A 23,224-nucleotide genomic window follows, 5' to 3' on the forward strand; every position below is an offset into this window, starting at 1 on the left:
GTATTACCTCAAGGCATCTGATTGGGTGGATTGTGCGATATACTTTATCAAATCAGCTTTGAAACTTGGTTCTTTTACAAATATTAACTTTAGCAATGTAATGAGCTGTGGCACTGTTCTGAAATCAGCCCTATATCTCTGTGTTGGCCAGTCACTTAATTACAAAGACAAACTGGGTGCTAGTATCCAAGTTTGTTTTGTCTTTTCCTTAAGGCCTGTTTCATGGGCTCTGCAGTAAACTACGTATTTCCCAGGAAACCCACTCAGAGTCAATTTGCTAGTCAATTTTGTATTATTTTCTAGATTAGCTCTGCACTGACAGAACTTCAGATTAATTAAAAGACAATTACAATTTACTGAGGCAAAATTACTCTTTTCTTAGAAATATTTGTTCTTAATCAATTCAGCTGAAACCCCTGCAGTACTGCACTCAGGGCTGTTTGAAAGTATGTCTCACTGGCTGCAGCTGATGAAGGACTGAGATACAATTTGGATTCCCAGGTCTCATATCTGCTGCATCAGGAAATGAACTAGATTGAATCTTAACTGTGAAAAGATGAGGCTTTAAAAGGCACTGCAAGAGGGGGGAGGTTCCTTTTGCAATGTACCCATTTCTATCCTGTTTGGATTTTTCATTAGGAGTAAATGCTATTCATGTGCTCCCTGGGAATACTGTAAAACACGTACACAGAGTTTGTGAGCTCTTTGTGCTTTTTCTACTTGTCTCTGGGTACTGTTTAAAACTTTTCCCACCTTTTACAAATGACTCCCTGTGTCAAAGTGTCAATGAGTAGATTAGCAGATAGAGGCCAGAGGCCAATAAGCTCCAAGCAGTTCTGAAAGGCTCCCTGCTTGATTCCTTCAATGAAAGAATTGATGCCAGTTCCAGTGCACACTGGGGTAAGTGGATGTTCTGCTGTTGGTGAGCTAGTTCTCATGTAAACTAACAGAGCTTCGTCTTTCCAAATGGATTTTAGAGCGATGGAAAATTATCTCCATTGCAAATAGATGTGGTGATAAAGCACGTGGTTTTCAACCCTCTCGGTTAGAATAAGTTCTGTTAAGTCTTATGTTTGTGTGAAGCTTTTATTGAAGTCGCTAGGAGTTTTGCTTATGGAAGTAGTGCAGGATTAGGTAAGAGAGTTTACAAGTTCCCATGAATTTCTTTGACTTAGAATTTCAATAAAAGCAGAGCTATGTGGAGAACAAAATGAGAATTAGTGATGCATACACACTTCTAAACCATCTTTGAATCCCTTCCCTTTCCTAAGAGACACAACGGCAGTCTCCTCTCTTGAGACATTGGCAAACACGAGTTCAATCTTGCACTGGCAGAAAGATGGACTAGGTGATCTAATGGGTCTTTTTTGACTCTGACTTTTGTAATTCAATTAACCTCTCATTCTAGCTTGTCTGTGTTATGTATTTTTGGTGGGGGGATTAAATTTTCTGATTATTTTTAAGGATGTTTTTCATGTATAGATTGGTGTCAGTTCCTTATTATACGCCCCATGTGCTGTTGAATCAACAAAGCTGAATGCCAGCCCCAAATTCTGCTTAAGCAACACAGATGTTAGGTTCCTGTATCATCTTCTCACTAGCTGAGTCTCCTATTCATTCTAACTGCATGCAGGTCAGGAGGATCAATGCCCTTCTCTGCCTGAAATAAAATAATATGAAGACTGCTTAATCACTTAGAACCTAATTCTGTAAAGTATTTGACCTGCTGCAGAATAATTTCCTTAGATAAGAGCAGGTATAGTAGCAGCAGCAAGAATAATGTAAATTAATGGATGTATTCCCTCAAGGCATCTGATTGGGGTGGATTGTGCAATATACTTTATCAAATCAGCTTTGAAACTTGGTTCTTTTACAAATATTAACTTTAGCAATGTGATGAGCTGTGGCACTGTTCTGAAATCAGCCCTATATCTCTGTGTTGGCCAGTCACTTAATTACAAGACAAACTGGATGCTAGTATCCAAATTTGTTTTGTCTTTTCCTTAAGGCATCCTGACCGTGAACTGGCCCTCTCTGAGTTGGGAATATTTCCACAAAGAAACATACAACACACACTGCTCCTTTGAGGTTTTCTTTTCATTAAAGTTTGATTACGGCAGTAATCCCCCAGGGTGGAAGGAAATGCTCTCACTTGAGTCCTCTTAGATTTTAAAGTTTCCAAGCTGTGTCTGCAAATTTGCAGTCTCATAATTTTACAAAACACAAGGAGTGAGAAGGAGAGTAATTCTTAGCAGTAATTAAAATATGTGGGTGAGGAAAAGGGATTCTTCCCACACAGCAGAAACCAATGCTGAACACCGCATTCTTGCATTTTGTATTGATACCTACTGAGTGTCTGTCTTTAAAGATGACAGAATGCCCTTTCCCAGGAAAAATTAGGTAAACCCCATTCTGATTGAATTCAATAGGGAACTAATTCACAGGAACTATTACTGTCCAGAAGGTCAGAACACAAAACAGGTTTGTGGTGCTGGTTTTTTGCTCCTCAAACGAGTGATATTTTTTTTTCTTATTTTACTAGTTTTATTTAATGTTATTACCACCTCATCTGTATCCCAGTGAAGAGTGATGTTTATTTCTCCTCTCTGCCTCAGCCAAGCAATGAAAAAAATCTGTTTTAAATCAAATACTTGTTTATATGATCTAATAGAAAACATCAGGGTGTATATCAAATTTAAGTTCAAAACACATGTATTAAATTGACACTAAGAATAAATTTGTCAAACCATAAATGCTTGTTGGGACAGAAATGTTTGTAACCCTTTAGTGGACATGCCAGAATTAAAAGGTTACTGTATGAACCCTCGCCATAGAGTTATGACTTCTACATATTTAAAAAAGAGAGGGAGAACCTGCATATACTGTGAATCAAAGGAACACATTATTGTGACATCAAATTTAAAATGATCCATTAAGAACATTGAATGGATGGAAGCTAGAACCACAAAGCATGAAAATGATGTACAGTATAAAATGGTAGATATGTACTCAGTGTTTTTCCATGGGGGTACAGACAGAGAAAGGACTAAGGACTAGTCTCCATTTAAAAAAAAAAAGTTGCTCAGGTTTAACTCAAGGTGTGATTAAAATTGATTTAGTTAAAAAGGTGCAAAAGGCTGTGTAGAAACTCAGTTTATGTTGATATAACTTAAATCAATTAGGAACAGGTTTAATTTAAAACTGAAATAAGCCACTCTTACTCCAAACTGGGAATATCTGTACAGGGTTTTGCACCAGGTTAATTAAAATGATTCAAAAAATGATTTAAGTTAAACAGTGCAATTTCTGTGTGTAAGCAAAACCTATTTTGTCCTGTGCCTTGTGAGATCAATATGGGATTTGTCACTGATTTCAGTGACGGCAGAACCAGGTCCTCAGTGCATGTGTATACAAATGAAGGGCATGGTGTTTGAGGTGCCGGGGGCCTCCAGAAAACAAGTTCCAAATGTTTTGTGCTAATTTATTTATTTAAAATTTAATTGTCAGATCTGGGCCATCGGAACATAAGAATGGCCATACTGGGTCAGACCAATGGTCCAGCTAGCCAGGTGTCCTGGCTTCCAACATTGGCTGGTGCCAGATGCTTCAAAGGAAATGAACAGAACAGGGCAATTTATTTGAGTGATCCAGCCCATCATCCAGTCCCAGCTTCTGGCAGTTGGAGGTTTAGGGACACCCAGAGTGTGGGTTGGATCGCTGACCATCGTAGCTAATAGGTTCATCAATGGCTATCTTCACTGAACTTATCAAATTATTTTCTGAACCTAGTTATGCTTTTGCCCTTTACAACATCCCCAGCAATGAGTTCCAAAGGTTGATTGTGCGGTGTGTAAAGAAGTACTTCTTTTTGTTTGGTTTAGACTTGCTGCCTATTAATTTCATTGGCTGACCCCTGGTTCTTGTGTTATGTGAAGGGGTAAATAACACTTCTCTATTCACTTTCTCATCACCATTCATGATTTTTACATCACCATGGATTTATATAGTGGCATTATGGTATTTTCCTGTTTTATTGTCTATCCCTTTCCTAGTGGTTTCTAACGTTAGCTTTTTTGATTGCCTTTGCACACTGAGCAGATGATTTCAGAGAACTATCCACAATGACTCCAAGCCCTGGTCTACACTAGGACTTTAGGTCAAATTTGGCAGCGTTAAATCGATGTAAACCTGCACCAGTCCACATGATGAAGCCCTTTGTTTCGACTTAAAGGGCTCTTAAAATCGATTTCCTTACTCCACCCCTGACAAGTGGATTAGCGCTTAAATTGGCCTTGCCGGGTCGAATTTGGGGTACTGTGGACGCAATTCGACAGTATTGGCCTCCGGAAGCTATCCCAGAGTGCTACATTGTGACTGCTCTGGACAGCACTCTCAACTCAGATGCACGATTGTTTGACGTTGCTCTGACGCAGGGAGGGGCGACTGACGACACGGCTTACAGGGTTGGCTTACAGGGAGTTAAAATCAACAAAGGGGGTGGCTTTACATCAAGGAGTATTTCAGGCAGGACTTCACGGAGGGTTCCAATAAGAAATGGTGCACCTAAGTTATTGTTCTTATTGGAACAAGGAGGTTAGTCTGGCCTCTAATTGATACATGGCTAGATTTAGCTTGCTGCACCTTCTCTGTGAGTGACTGCAGTGTGACCTAGAGGAATGAGTCCCCTAGACGGGGGGCCGGGGGGTGGGGGGTTGCAAATGAGTACAAAACAAATCTCGTCTATTTCTTGTTTTGATACACTCCGTCTATCTTTTACATCTTTGACTGGCAGCAGACGGTGCAGAAGGACTGCATGCCATCCACATCGCATAGCTGCTCAGCAGAAGGTGGTACAATAGGACTGCTAGCCAGCCTCATCTCTTGCCTGCCCAGCAGAAGATGATGCAATAGGACTGCTAGCAATCCGTATCACCTGCCTGCTCACCATAAGATGGTTCAATAGGACTGACTGCAGGACTAAAGAGAATGACCTGATCAAGTCACTCCAAATTTAGTCCCTGCGCCCATGTCTGCCCAGGCTCTCCTGATCGACCTCACACAGGCGACCAGGAGCACTTCGGACATGACGATGACAGCTACCGGTCCTATTGTACCGTCTGCTGCAACAAGGCAATGGGTTGCTGCTGCTGTGTAGCAATGCAGTACCGCGTCTGCCAGCACCCAGGAGACATACGGTGACAGTGAGCTGAGCGGACTCCATGCTTGCCGTGGTATGGCGTCTGCACAGGTAACTCAGGAAAAAAGGTGCGAAACGATTGTCTGCCCTTGCTTTCACGGAGGAAGGGAGGGAAGGGGGGCCTGACGACATGTACCCAGAACCACCCACAACAATGTTTTAGCCCCATCAGGCATTGGGATCTCAACCCAGAATTCCAATGGGCAGCGGAGACTGCGGTAACTGTGGGATAGCTACCCACAGTGCAACACTCCGGAAGTCGACTCTAGCCTCGGTACTGTGGAAGCACTCTGCCGAGTTAATGCACTTAGAGCATTTTCTGTGGGGACACACACACTCGAATATATAAAACCGATTTCTAAAAAACCGACTTCTATAAATTCGACCTAATTTCGTAGTGTAGACATACCCTATGATCTCTTTTTTGAGTGGTTACAGCCAATTTAGACCCCATCATTTTGTGTATATATAGTTGGGATTATATTTTCTAATGTGCATTACTGTGCAATTATTAGCACTGAATTCCATCTGCCATTTATTTCCCAGTCACCCAGTTCTGTGAGATCCCTTCATAACTGTTTGCAGTCATCTTTGGATTTAATTATCTGGAGTAATTTTGTATTGTCTGCAAACTTTGCAACCTCTGTCCGATCTTGAACCCCAGATCCATCCACTATCGAACTCCCAAATTTAAGAATTTGGATTCAATTCAAACTCTGCAGGTTGGGCCAGGTGTTAGTTACTGTATAGTTTTTTATTTTGATGTGTACAGTGCAAGTAATATAATTTGACAAAAATACAAAATATTTTTTTTAAAATGCAAACTATTTTTTCTCTCCCTCTCAAATGATCAGAGTATCTTTTAGCACTTGCCATTTATCCATTTAGAGCATTTACCAATCATTCCAAAACCCAAATGGCAAAATTCAGTGATTTGATACAGGATTTTAATCTCAGTATAACCTAACATAGCTGTACGGGCAAGATCCATTACTTAGCTGACAGAAAGTGGAATGTGGTGTTAATTTTAGGGACCTTCATAACACTGATGAGCAGGAGTCTGACTTCTAAGCATATGTCTACACTGCAAGTAGACACCCGCAGCTGGCCCCTGCCAGCTGACTCAGGTTCATGGGGCCTGGGCAACGGGGCGGTTTAACTGTGGTGTAGCCAGATGTTCTGGCTCAGCCTGGAGCCCAGGCTCTAGGATTCTGTGAGGTGGGAGAATCCCAGAGCTCAGGCTGCAGTCCAAGCCTGAATGTGAGCCCCTTAGCCCAAGTCACCCAAGGCTGGCCCCTGACAGCTATCTGATTGCAGTGTTTACATACCATAAGAATGATTTAAGCGCCTTTAAGACCGCACTGTACTTGAGTACCCTTTGGGGGCAGTGTTGTAACAGTGCAGAGTCTAAGAGGAGGATCTGGAATGAGAGTATTAAAAAGGGGAGAAATCCTAAAATGAAGATGGGAGGGAAACTCTATGATCTCACTCTGATCACTTTAACATCCTAAATCACTTGCCACCCATCCACTGTGTGGTCTGGAAACTATTGCTTTTAACTTTTAAGGAGTTGGAGCAATAGGGGAGTTACTGGATTTTGCTGCACTAGAATGGAGGGAATGGACTAGACAGTTCCTTCTGTTTGCAACAGGTTCTGGATGCCTGACCAGGTAGCCAGCACTTTAATATGGCATGAATTTGGCTGATGGAATAGCAATAATATTCATGACATTCAACAAAGTTATGTGATTTGCTATCTCCACAGTTAATATCCGCTATATTTTAGAGGAGAACTGGGACAGATTTCAGAAAAGCAATAAATTACAGATGGAAAAGGGGTGGGACAAGTAATTTTATCCAATGTAAAATTGATTGCTAAAAGTATTCTATTAGTATCACAAATCTTTACTGAGATTTATCATGAAGGCTAATGAGTCTTCAGCTATTGTTTAATAGTCGTATATCAATTCTGTATGCAGAGTAGCATACAAAGGGTCAAATATTGTCCTTAGTGGCAGTTACTTTGTGTGAGTGCACTCCGTATCTATATTAAGATAGAGATACATAAAAATATTGAGGACTTCAGGCAACTAGGGTGAGTAAATCTTAAAAGTTATTTGGCAGTTCAGATAAACATTCAAATGTAGCTTATCCAAATTAGTGTGAACTTCTTTGATTTGGAAATAGCCTGAAACATGACCCTGTCTTTCTTTTGCACTTTCCAGTATTTGTTAGTTTCACCAGGATACAAGTACTTTTTAGAACCTACTTTTTGTTGCTTTTGGAATGTAGCAATAATCCACCACAGGGTGTGCCTTACATGAAGGCTACTGGTGCAGGCATTTAAGCCACCAGAGCAATGCAATAATAGACTACTAATGCAATAAGCCATTCCAGGGTGTGCATTAGTCGGCTATTGGTTTACATCTTCAACCACCCAAGTAGAGCAACAATGGCTCACTCTAACGCAAACCCTGTCCATCATGGATATGCCTCCATACAGGCAGTCTGAAGAGTGTATTTTCATGGTTTGCTTCGTCATTCCAGTTTCATCTGGGCCACAATGAGATTTTTTTTGAGGGTCCCCATAAATACTACCTATCATGATGGCAGTTTTAGTTGTGCTTAACCTTTGTGTTTTTCCTTTCCCTAATACTTCATCTTTCTGTTTGGCACATGATCTAATGTATGTTAACATTTGAGAACACTCTCTCTCTCTCTCTCTCTCTCTCTCTCTCTCTCTCTCTCTCTCTCAAGTGTCTAGGTAGAGGCAATTGGTATATATATTCTGATTACCTCTATCTAGACAATCAAGTGTGTAAGTCTAAGTATCTTAACCATTCAGAAGCTGAGATGATGACTCAGTGCCTTAAACACATCTTTAAACAGGGGTAAATGTGGCATGTCTTGCATCATAAGGAGAAAATTCTGCAAGGTAACTTGTCACCTGATGTCAGGAGGGACAGTGTTGGCCAGGCCAGGTTACTTGGTCTCATAGTATAGTTTAATTCAGCTGTCTGCTAGTCCTGTGTTGAAAGATCTGAGCCAATAGTGTGGTACGTCCTTTTTTTGGCCAGCACTACTTCAAGTGACTAAAATCCTAGTACTGTTCTGCCAGACAGATGTAGTCTGTGTAAATAAATGCCTGACAGTAGTGTTGGGAAGGTCAGTTATGAAGAGGTTGAAAAGTGTCAGTGCTACAACTGATCCCTGAGGTAGACCATTGTTTTGGGACCTCCAGGAGCTGGTCTTTTGCCAGCAATAGTTCCACAGCCATAACACACTTCAATAGGGCCAATGTACACTAGGCGTGTATGCCAAATTGTGTCATGTGCAGTAGAAAGATCTAGGAATACTGCACATGTCTTTTGCCTAGATTGGAAGCCATTCTTCATGTAGATGATAAGTGCTAGGAGCTGACCACAAGTGCTGTGGTTTGATCTGAAGCCTGTTTGGACTACACTCATGCTCTCCTCAATAGTGGGGCAATTCTTTGAAGGATAAGCCTTTCAAGCAATTTGTGCATGCAGCTTTGCAAAGAGATGTCAGTATTTTTTCTCAGGTTTTGGCAGGGCTATTACTTGTGCTCTGCACCAGGTCTTAGGTATGGTATTCTCCTGGATGATTCTAGATAGAAATGTGGCTAGCCATTGCCTGCTCATTTTTCCCAGGCTCTTCGGAAATTTGGGGGAGAGGTGATCAAGTCCCTAGGCTTTAACTATTTTCAGTGTTTTGATTGCCCTTTCTGCTTCATCTGCGGTGATAGGCTAAATGCTTTCTTCGGTTTCAGGTAGGAAAATGTTTGTATTGCCCTCATTTTGTCTTCACCTCTCCTTCAGACTTTTTGTCCTTATCTCCCTTTGCAACATTTATTAGGTGGGTAGCAATACCATGTGGTAAGACTGGGTAGTGGTGCTGTGCTGGAGGCATCTGACATAACCATACTGTGTGAGGACTGGCTTTGAAAAAGTATATTGCAGGAGAGATTTCTCTTTTTTGTTTGTGCCATCTTATCAATTTACAATCCACAACTACCTGGCATTTATCTTGCATTTATCTTCTATTGACATTGAAAAAGACATAGACATGGATTGTGCAAGTATCATGACTGTTATGTACATCAAGTGTAAAGCGGTCTGAAAATTTTCAAAATTTCATTTGTCTGAAGATGGGACTCCTAGCTAGAAAGAGCCATGTTTTCAGGTGTCTATCCTGAGTTTATGCACCTGTGATTAAGGGGAAAAGGCTGAAGTAACTGAAGCAAGCTGATTAGCTCCAGCTATTCTTGCTGGCCATCTGATGTAGAATTGTTTTCTCAGTTTTCGATGAGTTTATGTACATGGGTGGAGTTCTGCCACCTGATGCATACGCACAGCTTGCATTGTAGTCAATAGGGACCTTGAGTATACATTTAGTAGTGGGCACTGGTGCTTTTAGAAACGTTCTTTCATTATCACAAGGAAACAGTGTTGTATTATTATTGTTATTTCTGTTTATCAAATAGATAAACAGAGGCATAAAGATATTAAGTGACTTGCCCAAGGACACAGACAAAGTAGTAAGCCAGGAAGGGACCCCAGTCACCTGACTCCTGTGCCCTGTTCTTTATCTGCTAGACACAAAAGCAGGCAACCACTCACAAGTGCATCACCGTTATCGGCTAACAGCAAAATGTGATGCCTTCTCATGTGGATATAGTAAAGATCCACCCATATTTTCTTTTCCATTGCTTTGATTGTTAGTCCATTGGTTCCCCACTGGTTTTATTATCTGAGAGACTGTACTTTGGATAGCCTCGGCCAATATCTCTGACATGGTCTCCTCTCATCTTCATCTGTCCCCCTTCTGGCTCCACCAGTGATACTAGCTTTGATGTCCCTTCATCTCCTCATTTCACAGCCTATCTACCTTTTTCCATGATGGCACTATAGTTGCAATGATATCTTCAAACTTGGTCATCAACACATTTCCCTCACCACAGTCAAATCCTTCCTAAAAGCTCACTTCTGTCTTCTCACCAGTGAAAAGAGAGGATAAAGTAAGGTAAGGAGAAAAAGTTCCAGAACCATGACGATGTGACATTTCTTACTTTAACTTGACCTTCCTCAATCCATCTGCCTGTTTATGATCCTTTCTTAAGACATCTTGAATTTAGATTGTCCTTCCATGTCTGCACTAGTTTTCTGAGGCCCCTCACACATTTCAAAGTGCTTCATAAATAATAACTGTACTAATCAATAATATTGAAGGAGGGGTTGTATGTGTGTGGAAGCACTGAGATCAAGAACACAGAATATTTCTGTACCCTTCTATCACATTGATTTGTTACCTGGCTCAAGCAGATATACAGTTCATAGTGTAAACCCAGATGCCTACAAGCAGGGGATGGGCAGTAGTAATACGTACACAAAGCATGCTGCTTGCCCTTAAAAGGGAAACATACAACAGGGGCATTGTTACTGTTTCCTGTTGGCCATAATAGAGCTCTTTCGGAGAATGTTTTGCAATGAGCAAGCATACTTGAACAAAACACTACATGGAGAAAGACAAACTAAAAATACCTGAAGAAAGCTGAGCAAGTGAGGGATCACTTCCTATATATGAACGAGGGTTGAGGAAAAGGGCCCTGACTATTTCTAGATGGATTTTTGCAAAGCCCAGGGTCTAGGTTTCATAGAAAAAGTGCTGAGAACTCTTCTATTCTCTGAATCAATTCTGGCCTCTCCAGTAGTTGAATCAAGAAATCTCATGAATTGTGGCCAGTAAACAAAGAAAAAAAATCCATCTGGCTAGAGCCTTTAAACATTTTCTATAAATACAATTAGTACTGATAAACATTGAACTGACATTAGCCAAAACTCATGGAAATAGATAGAAAATGTCTCATAATTTAATTGATCCTAATAACTAGATTGAATAACATTTTTCTCATGTTATGAATCTGCATGCCACTATGTCAATGGTATGAAAAAATATGTGCATGGTTCCTATTAATATTCATGGTGACAGCCTGTATAAGTCTGTACCTCACCCCAACCGTCTCATAAATCCCCTGTATTCTTATTAACAGTGTTCTCACAAGAGTAGTTGAACTGTACCAGTGACAATATTTACAATAGCTGATGTTTTAATATCTATTACTTATTTATCCATTAGTTTGGAAGTCATAAGCACATTGCTAGCCAGAAGGAGCTCCACTGTACATTTAATATAAGTGTATTGATACAATGACACAACACCTAACAGACGTGCAAGACACCAAAATTACTCTTTCTTTCTCAGCATGCCATAATATTTTTCAAAAAACTAACTTTATGTCAAGTTTTGAAAAGTTAACTCTCAGTTGCTCCAAAGCTGACACAATCCCTTAGGTTTCAGAGTAGTAGCCGTGTTAGTCTGTATTCGCAAAAAGAAAAGGAGTACTTGTGGCACCTTAGAGACTAACAAATTTATTTGAGCATAAGCTTTCGTGAGCTACAGCTCACTTCATTGGATGCTGTAGCTCACAAAAGCTTACACTCAAATAAATTTGTTAGTCTCTAAGGTGCCACAAGTCCTCCTTTTCTTTTTGCGAATCCCATAGATATAAATGGCATAAAATATGCTATACTCTAAACTTTCTGAAAACTGTAGAACATAGAAGAGAGCGATCCCCTTGTCCAAAAACATCCTAAAATATTCAGAAGGGGAGCAGTTACGTTGGCTCACTCCCAGATTCTGCCAAGGCACTTAGGCATATTTCCAGTATTGTTATCTTCTGTCCCAGAAACACTTCCAAAATAATCCCCCCAGTGCCTGAAGAGGTATTGCTAGTAGTAGGAGACAGTCGTTGATTACTTTTGGCTCTGTATAAATAAAGAAGCCTTGAAATGTTACTGGATCAGGCTTATTTATTTTCTATAGTGGAAGTAAATGCACAATGGGCAGGAAAGTTGCACTGGAAATGAAACAAAAATATTATGTACACATTGTGCATAACATGCATTACAACACTTAGAAAATGAATGAAGCATTTCTTAAATGAACTCTGTATATTGTATCTGTTTTTTATTGTATTCTAGTAGGTATTTCTATGGTATGAATTGGTATCCCTTGATGCACTTAGTGTGAATATGTTTATTATTCTCCAAGACAAAAGTCAGATAAATTAACTCTCTTAAACTGATGCTTCTGGCTTTTACTTTACAGTCTTAGTTATCTTTAAATATGTCTAAACTTTGCTGTATGAATCTTCAGTAAAACATGATAGTCATAAAAGGAGAGTGAGTATGTGTGTGTTTTAGGGAACGTATTTCTTGTAAAGATTAGAGATATGGAGAGAAGGATTCTTGTTCTGCTCCTAAAAGGCAATTTGAATGAGAGAGAGACCTAGTGTTTCCACTGTTAAACCTCTCTTTCTAGATTATACTAATTTAGCACTAGAGCACTTAGCGCTGTGTATTTCATATCCAAAAACCACATTAATGTATGATTTAGGAAATAAACTGGAGTTAAAAACAAAATCCTCCAGGATCTTCTGTTTTAAAATCTAAAGGGCTCTCTAATCCTTTAAACCTGTAAACACTAGCAAAGAGACCATTGTCACTAAATCAAATTGATCTTTGCAGAAACAGCATGCAGCAGAGTTCCTCTCTGATGATAATTGCTCCTTAATGGGCCAACTTCACTTCTGGTGTAACTTAGTGGCCTTACACCAACCAGAGATCAGTTTGGCTAATATCTTTAAAATGATTAAATGTTTGTGAAAGAAGCGAAGAGATGGACTCCTCATGGTTACATGTATTTATGAACTTCATCTTTATCGTTTCTGAAGACTGCACTTTTGTTTAACATTTAGGGTTACATTAGGTCAGTTCTTAATATGATAGTGTATTTAATAATAGTGGATGTGGATTAATTAGTTAATGTTTGTACAAGACTTTGAAAATGTGAAGTGCTACAAGAGCATGCAGCAGTACTTCAGCGTGTACCCGCTTTCCCCTGTTCTTATAATAGGCGATATCTGTGGTAACAGTGCACTAATGCTTGGAAAAATTTTGACTTTCAATGGCTTTTACTGTGTGTTGTTTTATTATTTTTTTATTTGTGTCCGTGAATTTAGAGCTTCAGTCTTCAAGGGTGTCAGTTTTTCCATAGAACAGGTACTATAGAGCTCAAAAGTTTCCCCAAACTATCCTGTCCTAACGTGTCCCTTCCCTGATGCAGAGACTCCATACTTAGATATAATTTCTTTCCTCTGTGCTGAGACTGTGACCAGGATGCTATTTGTGAAGTGTGGTTTTAAGACATGAGTACACAGACTGAACTGCCATTCTCATAGGTCACTGACCAGCCTTCAGAGCATGGCAACAGTCAGTCAGTAGTTGGCTAAGGCTAACTTTAACCAGCAGTAGAGAGATGGAAGTCTCTTTTGCCCAGCACTCTTCCCTTGACCCATTTAACATCCCACCTTTTGTTCATTTCTTCTCAGATTTAGAACATAGTTGGATATTTTCAGCAGCACTCCCATTTACAGGACAGTAAGTCCTCACATCTAAACATTTCTAAAGCAGACAAATGATGGATTGTACAATGGACATTTTCCCATCTTCCTTTGAGGCCAGCTTTAGCAATTCTACTAGCTTATAATTCTTGGAGAAGAGATATAAGGCTATTTAACTGATGACAGCAACAGACAAGAATTTAGAGACCGCAAGATTCCTTCAGACAGAGATTTCCCAGACAAACTGATAGCACTTCAACTTTTAAGTGACACCTCTTCTTAAAAATCCCTCAGACAAAAAAAAATGGCAAAGTATCATACAGTGTCAGGTGTGAAGTTAAACATGGTTCATCTTTAGGCTTTGGTTATTCTTCATCGAGAGTCTGTATCCTAATAAATGGTGTATGATCAGACCACTTTTTCTTGGCAAAAAATATTAGACCAGGAAGCTGTTTCTGTCTCCTCCCCTGCACCCCTTTTTGTTTGCTGCATAACCAGTGATTGTCAAGAATAATTATTTTTTTCTTGTTTCTGTTAGGATTGCATATTCTGTATTATTCTTTGCATTAGAGATGGACACAGTTTAATCCCTGCATACAAATACCCCCTAACTTTGGGATTGTTCAGATTCTAACTTTGCAGTTCAGACCAATCTCTAGTTTTACTTATGCTCTGACTGTGGGGTAGTGGGGAAAACCGCCTCATTAATAAGAGTAAAAAACTAAAACAGTACATCAATCCTGGGGATATCTTACTCACTCAGTGTTTTAGACCATTTCCTTTTGTACGAGTCAAACTAGTAGAGGACAAATTCAAACCAGCTATAGATTTGATGGGGCAAGAACTTTGGTCCAACCTGTATATCCAACGTTCTGTTGTGCTTAGCAAAAGTTGTTGGGTTTTTTGAGCATCACGAAGATTGCCAGAAACACTCTTGTGAGGTTTGGTTTCCATCCTTCCTTTCTCATACAAATAACTTAAAACCAGAATGTACAGTACTATATTATCTAGAATGGTTCTTCCACCTATCACTGATCCAAACCCTCTTTCTGACCCTCCCCCGCCAACCAAACAGTGGAAGTTTTAGAGTACATAGGGACCAGTCAAATGATAAGAATTTAATGAGGGGACTTTCCTCCTAGTCTGTCTTCTTTCCAGAGATTTTAAGCAACCTGAAGTCTTTCTACAATGGGATGGGTCCAAAGATTCTGCTGCCGGAAGTAAACCAAAAACATACACCTCTTATTAGCACGTTTACTTTGGTTTGCTACCCCTGGTACTTTTTTATGCAAGATGACTGCCCGCTCTGTCTGGGAAATGGCAAGTGAACACTTTGCCTCCTTTGCCATTCTCCTTAATTTATGCACTAGCTAACTAAAACTGCTGCAACATCATGATCAGCAGGCCATGCTGAATAGGACTGTGCTTAACATTTGGATTTGAGTATTTCATCCTCAAATATTCTCTCCAAATATTAGAGAATTTCCAGGCCTCTTCACTCTCAGAGGACTCTATCTGAAACTAAAGGGAGGGAAACCATTTTTAACCTGAAAAATTACCTTTTCCTTTAGTCAATAATTCCTCAAAACCTGTAGCCAGAGGCTCCTGCAGGCTGGAGTAGCGAAATTAACAAAGGAAAACTAAAATTTGCATTGGTGGTTTCATACTCCCACTGAACAGCTCATGACAACTCTAGGTTTCATCTGAAATGTAGAGGTTTCCCAAAGTTCCTTGGTGCCCCTAACATGCCTCCTTTGCTCAGCCAATGGCTGCTAACGTCTTTCAGAAAAGCCAACGTACATAATGATCACTAACCTCTTTTTTTTTTTTTTTTTTTTCCAGAAGGGCTATACAAATTCTGTAGTCTCTGGCTCTATAGTCTAAACTTGTGTGGCTTGAAGGTGGGATATCTACAGTCTTTGTTTTAGTTTTTTTCAATTTGCTTCACATATCCACGTTTCCCACACAAAATGTGATATTTCATCACTGCACTAACTTTGGCTTTTATTTTCTAGGTGCTATAATTTGTAAAAAAAAAAAAAAAATTTACTGGAATGTTTTTTCTGACTTGGAGGAAAACTCCTGTCTGGAGATCTTTTTCAAGCTTCACCAGAAAGTTGATACCACTCCAGTATATGTGATGTTTTTGTTATGCCAAGAATGTCCTAAAAGACCAGAAAGTACAGACCAAACGAATGAAAATTTGAACTCTGGCACAAGTATATGTCCATCTGCATAACAAAACAAAAACCTGAGTAATAATTTGTCTTTTATTATTGACTCTCTTAAACCCACAACTCATTCCAAAAGCTCCAAATAAATTTCCTTTGATACCCATTGATAGTTTGCCTGTAATAGTTCAAGCTTTATATATGGAAGTTTTACCTAAACATGTTTTCTGCACTTGAAGTGTCCGAGGACCAATTTTTTAGGAATATGTTTCCATATTTATTGTATTTCATAAAATATCTTAGCAAATTCTCCAAACCCCCAAGGCATACACATTTTTATTAAACTAAGCACAACTGGATTTCATTCGTTAAGTACAATATATACCGCTTGTGATGATTTGCAACTACACTAAGGATAGATAAATTAAATAATAAATTTGACATAGTGTGTGATTATTAGATCTGTTTGGTGAACTGAATATTTCCCAATACCAGCTTCTCTGTCTCTCCTGCATGTATGTTGATAGAAGGGTGAAAGCAGCAAAGCAAATGGTAGGAAAGCATCAAAGGCTATTAGTGTATCTCTTCCCTTCTCTCTACAAATTGTAATGCAGCTTCTGCTGCGGTTCTCAATTCTCTGTCCATCACTGTTCTTAATTTACTCTTATTTTCATTAGAAGTTTGTTTTTTTAAAATCTAAATATGCCTGAGTATTTTCTGAATGACAGGACCACCAACTATCCAGCCTAATTGCCAAGTCGTATACAATGCTGTTTTCCATGCTTAAATTTACCAGTGCATTTGTGCCTGTATTTCTTCTAGATTTTATATAGTGATGTGTTAAAGCTGAACTTGACCATGATTGATCAATCCCACTCATAGGAAAAATTTTAGATCTCAACTTCTGTCTCTAGTATATGGACCCCGATCAACTAATCTGGTGTTAGTATGTCACTGATTCTGTAGAATCCTTCCAGTTTTGCTATGGTACCAATAGTATCCTTCTGCTTATTCATGGGAGATGGGCCTCCTGTGATCATTTGTCTGTTACAAGTTAAAGCAAACTTTTTGTCCAACTACAGCAAGTCTCTTGTCAAGTTTAAGAGGGGGTGGCTGATCAGAAAGTGTCTATAGACAATTTTCTCCTTATCTCTGGTTCTTCTCTGTCAGGAGAATGAGTGTTTAGATTATTTCCAGAGAGGGGACAGCCCTTTCTGCAATGACTGGAAAATGTCAAGGGGTCATCTGAGTGTGACTCCAGTATTGGAGCCTAACAGGAATGTGCTTTTTCCCCCTTAATCAGGCTCCAGTCACACCCTGTGAAAAATTAAGGTGTCATAAAACCCTCTTTTAACAGTGTATTCTGTATCAGTAGGGCTCAGGGTCTTTATGCTCACTAAAAAATATTTCAGCCAAGCACTAAAATACTTTTAGGGCCTATGGGAGGCATGTCCCAACAACCTGGTCTAATTGTAAAACTGTGTACTGAAAAAGACCAGAAGGAGAAAAATTCACACAAATCAGGTACTCCTTTTTCAACCTTCAGTTTTACCATTATCTTTGTATGGCAGTTGCACGTGCTCTGCATGTCCACCTATGAAAGAAGCTTAAAATAATTTGTTTTGGTTTGTTGCTGTAACCGTGGCAGAGCCAATGCATTTTAAAGGAGAATTCAATCCCTTCTGCTGTAGTAATTACAGCAAAGTAACTCTTAAGCAGCCATGGCTGTATAATGAGCCAGCAGTGCACTGATTTGCCTGCTTGTATCCTTACCCTCTTGATTTCACATAACATTCTACTTCCATTTTTATAAGTGCACCTTTCACGCTGAACTTTGCTGAATAGCATCAACAAGAACTAAAGAGGAATTGTGAGACCAATTGTTATGGAGCCAGGAATGACTTATTCAGAGTAGACACAAATACCTTGCACTCAAAGAACCAGAACCCCAGCCAGGGGTGGTGGAAGCTTCTTAACATGGAAGTGCAACCAGCACCCAAACTGTGGTTTCACCCCACTCCCCCGTCACTTGTCCATACCACTGGTAAAACGTCAGGGGGCATGCCCCCATGTTCTGGCGCCCCTGACCCGAGCTGGTAGTTCCACTGATTTTTTTTTTCAGTGGAGTTATGCTGATGTACACCAGCTGAGGAGCTGGCCTTACTGCTTTTCATTAGATCACTGTAGGGAATGCCATCTGGGACTAGCAAAGGTAAGAGACTCTGAGACTAGTCCATATCTCAGCTAGTCCATATCTGGACAAGCCTCCACAGAGTCTCCGTTTCCATTTAAATAACAAAGTTTCATTTCCTGTTTTTAAAGATTAACTAGTGTAGATGTCTGCCTGAGTTTGCAGACAGCCTGAAATAATAGCCTTGAGGAGTGAACTTCCCCCATCATTTCAGTGTGAGCTATCTCAGATACCAAATGTGATACTTTAAATGTCAACATTGTTAACTGTTGCACTGCATAGTTCTTACATCACAGCATTTAAGAAACTGGGAAAAGTAGAATACGAAGATGTACAGGATCTATTTGTACAGGCCTGGGGTAGATTTGGATAAAAGTTAAAACATTAGCTAATTCACTTTGAGTATGTCACCCTGAAGTGAATGGACAGAGAAAGAAAGAGAGAGGAGTCTTAGTACCATCCCCACTTACTGGCTGGCCAGGGTAGATGGTGGAGAAGTAAGCTTTATCTTATCAAGGACTGCAGTAATTTGCTTCACCCTGAGAGCAAGAGGAGAGCAGGGATGCAACTGTGACACCTAGCTGGTCCTGGGGTGGAGCACTTATGTGTACTGCTCTTTATTCAGAGCTGAGCCTCAAGGCTCACTATAGCCCGAAGTCTCTGAGGAAGGCAAATAATATTATACCCATTTTACAGATGAGTAAAGTGAGGCTTGAAAAAACCACAGGACTGTCAAGGATGCAGAGCTAGAAATGGAACTTACGTCTTGACTCCCATTTCCCTGCTGTCTTTGCTAGATCCCCTCTCCTCCCAATGAAATTATGTTGTAGAGATTAAAACTCAAAACCTGATTGAAGAAACAGGCAGCTTTTTACAAAAGCTGTTAACACTAATGGAGGCTGAGGTTGACCCAATAAGGTTTACAAACATGGGCCAGATTTCCAGTTATTGTAAATTGGCATAACTCCATTGATTTTTAAATCTTATTGATTATAGACCTGGTTTACAGATTGTGGAGGGGGACAAACTCTATCCTAAAATACACCCATGCAGCCCCATTGACCTTAATGAAGTAGGTGTATTAGAAAAGTGCAGGGAATTAAAGGTCATACAAAAAAGCTACCAGAGAAAACTCTACCTCCCTCCCATTTCATCTTTCCTTTATTCTCTCCAGCCAGGAGTGATTTGTCTAAATTAAAAGCAATACAGGAGATTCCAGGAACCAAATTGCATGTCCCTGTTGGACATCATGGTCAAAACTACTAACTGTTAATAATATGACTTGTATCTCAGTGGGATGCCCCAGGAAGTGGATTAGCAGTGCTCTAAACATCACCGGGGATAAACAACAGGAAACTGACCCGAGAAGAGACTGCCAGTAGCTTAGCTTAGCTTAGACCCCCATAAAGAGCTTCAGGCAAGATTTTCTCTTAATAAATATCCCAATATTGAATCTGAGGGGCTATACATTCACTTTGCAAGATTGCCAACACATGTAGCGATCCTTCCCGGGGCCTGGCACTGCCGCAGCTTCCCTCCAAAGAAAGCAAACAGTAGTGGGCTAGAGAAGAGCTTTAAACCTGGATTTAATTTCTCACAAATGAAAGAAATGTGTCCTTTTGAAAGCCCTCCTCTCTTATACAGCCAGACAAAGAAGTAAATCTCTGATTGTTTCTCCATTAGCTTGGAGATTTACATGGATAGAATGAAGGGAACACAATGCCCTTTGTTAAGGAGCCACTTAAAAGTGAGGATTAAAAATAATACCTCAGGGAGATCATTCCTTGACAAAACATTCACAGTGGGGGAAAAAATAATATTTGACTGGTAATCATTAATTCTCTATGTGGTACAAGAGCACCGAACAATCGTATCTAAATGTGTCATTTCCCTGGTACTCAATTTCATTTACCTGTCTCTGCATTTCTAGTGCACCCAACGTTGTGGATCTAGGCTGCAATGTCAAAGTTATTAAATTGTCCACAAAGGAGAGGGCAGGATTTCGAGCTATGCATGGGGGCAATATGGAATACGTATTGATGTGGTGTGATATAAAGGCTTTATTCAATATGAATTTGAGACTGTGGCATCAGTCAGCAATGAAGCCACAAGAGAGTTATGCAGGGCATCCACAATGCATGCTGATAAAACCTTTACACCAGACCAGACAAGTATGTATTTTGTATATGCCACATATGTTACAGAAAAATGACTAGGAATATTTTATAGAGTTTTGTTTTTAAAAGTGTCTGACTATTTTTCATATTCCACCTTTTTAAAACAAGATGCTCTAGTTACCCAACTCCACTGCACAGGGCTTAGAGGGAGAGAGAGATAAAACTAATAAACATCTCTCAAAATCATCTAAAATAACTTTAAAAGGTCATAATGCGGAAGTCCATTGGGTCTTTCCAGGACTACAGGTGAGTGCTGTGTATCCCATAAGGAAGCTTCCCCCATTCCCAATGCTTTGATGGTTTTGGCACTGGTGTAGCTGACTGCACATGCTTCAGGGCAATACAAAACTAAGCCTGAAGTATCTTGTAATAAGACTTGTTATAATTTGATGGAAAGGCATTTTAAATAACAACTAAACTCTTTGCTGCTCATCATCAACCATACCTATCAATGTAGAATGGCAACCTATTCCCCTGACAGGAATGTTATGAAATGATATATCTCCTGTGTAACAATGTCATATGGAAGGATTATGGATGTAATGGAGCTGAGTTTTATTCTTGCCAAGGCAGATGCATCTGTCAGTCAGACTAAAAAAGAGCCATGTTCTGTGGAATTTCCATGCGAATGCAGCAAAATAAATAAATAAATAAAATCTGTAAATATAAGAACATAAGAATGGCCATACTGGATCAGACCAATGGTCCATCTAGCTCAATATCCTGTCTTCTGACAGTGCTTCAAAGAGAATGAACAGAACAGGGAAATTTATTGATTGATCCATCCCCTGTTATCCAATCCAAGCTTCTGGCAATTGGAGCGTTAGGGATACCCAGAGCGTGGGGTTGCATCGCTGACCATCTTGGCTAAAAGCCATTGATGGCCCTATCCTCCCTGAACTTAAAATTGTTTTTTGAACCCAGTTAGACTTTTGGCCTTCACAACATCCGCTGGCAATGAGTTCCACAGGTGACTTTGCACAGTGTGAAGAAGTACTTCCTTTAATAGCCAGCAGATTTTTTTTTTAATTTCATTGAGTGACCCCTGGTTCTTGTGAAGGAGTAAATAACACTTCCCTGTTCAGTTTCTTCACACCATTCATGATTTTTTGCCCTCTATCATATCCCCCCTTAGTCATCTCTTTTCTAAGGTGAACAGTCCTGAACTCTTTAATCTCTCCTCATATGGAAGCTGTTCCATGCCCCTAATCAGTTTTGTTGCCCTTTTCTGTGCTCTTTTCAATTCTTCTACCTCAATAAAGGACAGTTGCTCAGATTTGTCACCTAATAAAGGAATGGCTCCCTCGCATCCTCTGCAGTGAAGGGGAATCTCCCTCACATCCTCTGCAGTGAAGACCAATGCAAAAAATTAATTTAGCTTCGCCGCAATGACCTTCTATTCCCTGAGTGCTCCTTTAGCACCTCAGTCATCCAATGGCCCCATGATTATTTGGCAGGCTTCCTGCTTCTGATGTACGTACAAATATTTTGCTGTTGGCTTTTGTGTCGTTTACGAGTTGCTCTTCAAATTCTTTTTTGGCCTACCTCATTATACTTTACACTTGACTCGCCAGAATTTATGTTGCTTTCTATTTTCTTCAGTAGCATTTGACTTCCAGTTTTTAAAACATGTCTGTTTGGTCATAGTGGTGTGTGTTTCTTTTATTTTGGTCCTTACTTTATTATTGTTATTATTTATTCAGACATTACTTATTTTATTTTGGGGGTATATATTTAGTTTGAGCCTCTAAAAACACCATAATAAAAAATTTCCGTGCAGCTTGCAGGCATTTCACTATTATGATTGTTCCTTTTAATTGCCATTTAACTAGCTTCCTCATTTTTGTGTAGTTCCTCTTTTTGTAGTTAAATGTTACGGTGGTGGTGGAGAGGGTATTTCCCACCCCTCAAAACACTTTCTTCCAAATGTAAAAGATTCTTGCAGCTGCTGGAAAAACAGTAAACACACCAGATACATTATATACATGATATTAACCAAGAATGACAGTGAATGGTTGGCGAATCAGACCTAATCTTATGATTTGGCTGTAGCTTGGACAGCTTCTAGTCATGACTTGAGAAACAGTGTTTAAAAGATTACTTGCCAAAATGGCATCCCCCACCTTTTCTTTAAGCTTCTGTTTCCAATTTGTTCACTCACCCCTCCCCCACACTATAGTGGCTTTCCTCTTACAGTTTGTAAAATAATAAAGCACTTCTGGAGGATTGCCACTAATGAATTGCGTGTGATTTTTATCAGCTTTTAGGGTGGTGTCAACTCTGCTAATTATTTCAAATCCCATAATTGGGGGCGGGGGTGCGCGCACGCGCATGCAGGGTTTTGTGATGATGGCCTCTTGCATGTAAAATCGTGTGTCTGGCAAAAGTTTGGTTGGTAGTCAGGGCTTTCTTATGTCAACTTACCAAAAGCCAAAATATCAAGGAACTGGATCTTTGGAAACATTTCTATAAACATGGTGATAGTGGAAAACAGATGCTTCAGCATCTTTTGCGGCTCAGATTGTTCGTTCTTTGATTTTGGATGAAAAAATAAGTTTCCATGGCTTTAAGAGAGGCATTTTTTTGCTAGACTGTATCATAGTTTGCCTCCACTAATCTGTAGCTGTTATTTATATCAACTAAGGAGAGCTATAAATTCGGTCGTGACATGGTTTCAATAGTGTGAACCTCCAGATCTGCTGTAATCCCAAGATTAGATACTGAAGTGCTGCTTCAATTGTGCAGTATTATCACGTACTATCACTTGGCCCCGTTTCAAACTGTCGCATTTATTGACAATACTTTCAAAGCTGTTGCTAAGTTGTGAGCACTTTGCTTTATCTGCTGCTGCTTTTACAGCTTCAGCTAGGTATACTTTCTAGCACGAAGAACTACGCTAATAATAATCACCAGAGAAAATTATGTGTTTGACCTTTTTTTCAAACAAGAGTCTTTGTTCTATACACAGATGTTTTCTTTTTTCTTTTTTTTTTTTTTTTTACAATG

The 23,224-nt window shown here is 39.7% G+C and overlaps 1 long non-coding RNA gene across 7 annotated transcripts in view; it reads left to right on the plus strand.

The window, feature by feature from the left end:
• Nucleotides 1–466: 466 nt before the first annotated feature.
• The window catches only part of LOC122465568, a 144,181-nt gene continuing 121,423 nt past the window's right edge, over nt 467–23,224 (plus strand). For 6 of the 7 annotated variants that reach the window (XR_006290501.1, XR_006290502.1, XR_006290499.1 and 3 more), the window contains exon 1: nt 467–900. This is a non-coding gene — a long non-coding RNA (uncharacterized LOC122465568). The remainder of the gene's footprint in view (nt 901–23,224) is intronic. The other variant, XR_006290498.1, reaches the window with a different exon arrangement.

The sequence above is a fragment of the Chelonia mydas genome, chromosome 4 (genome assembly GCF_015237465.2).
Source record: "Chelonia mydas isolate rCheMyd1 chromosome 4, rCheMyd1.pri.v2, whole genome shotgun sequence".
Lineage (NCBI taxonomy): Eukaryota > Metazoa > Chordata > Testudines > Cheloniidae > Chelonia > Chelonia mydas.